Here is a 768-nt window from a genome sequence, read left to right as displayed (position 1 = left end):
AGGCACCCCTTGGGACTGGTGAAAAAAAGATGCAAAGTACCCATTTAGCAAGTTGGCTTTTTCTTGGGCATCGGTTATCAGTTGTCCTATCTGGTTTAGCAGGGGTCCAGTGTTGCCTTTGTTTTTCCTCTGGCTTCCCACATATCTGAAAAAGGACTTTTTATTATCCTTGATATTTGTAGCTAGTTACAGTTCACTCACAGCCTTGGCTTTTCTGGTTCGTTTCCTGCAGGGCAGGACCAGTGCAGAATATTCCTCTTTGGAGCTGGATCCAGCCCTCCGCCCTTTGTAGGTCTTTCTTTTTAGATGGAGGAGTTCTGCTAGTTCCCTGCTGTGCCCTTTTGCTGCCTTTCCTCCAAGATGGCATAGACTTTGCTTGTGCATGCAGGATCGCTCCTTTAAGAAGCAGCCACTCATCCTGAACTCCCGTCCCCTTTGGGTCATGGTCCCTTAGGGCCTCACTGACAAGCCTCCTGAGCTTGTCAAAGTCGGCTTTCCTGAAGTTAAGGACTTCTGTATCGCTGACTGACTTGCCAGCTTTACAGTGGATGGTGAAGGTGATCAGCTTGTGGTCACTGTCACCCAGCTTCCCTTTGATCATTAGGTCACTGATTAGATCGTCCACTGTAGCCAGTACCAGGTTGAGCAGCGCTTTACCTCCCGTCGACCTGTCGACTTCTTACATCGAATAGAGCTTATCCATGCATGAGAGAAAGCTTTGCGACAGTTTGGATTTTGCCGTGCACTCTTCCCATGCAATGTCTGGGT

Source organism: Gavialis gangeticus, unplaced genomic scaffold (genome assembly GCF_001723915.1).
Source record: "Gavialis gangeticus isolate Ggan-Ray unplaced genomic scaffold, GavGan_comp1, whole genome shotgun sequence".
NCBI lineage: Eukaryota > Metazoa > Chordata > Crocodylia > Gavialidae > Gavialis > Gavialis gangeticus.
The sequence above is the reverse complement of the archived record's forward strand: the minus strand, read 5'-3'. Positions refer to the sequence as shown.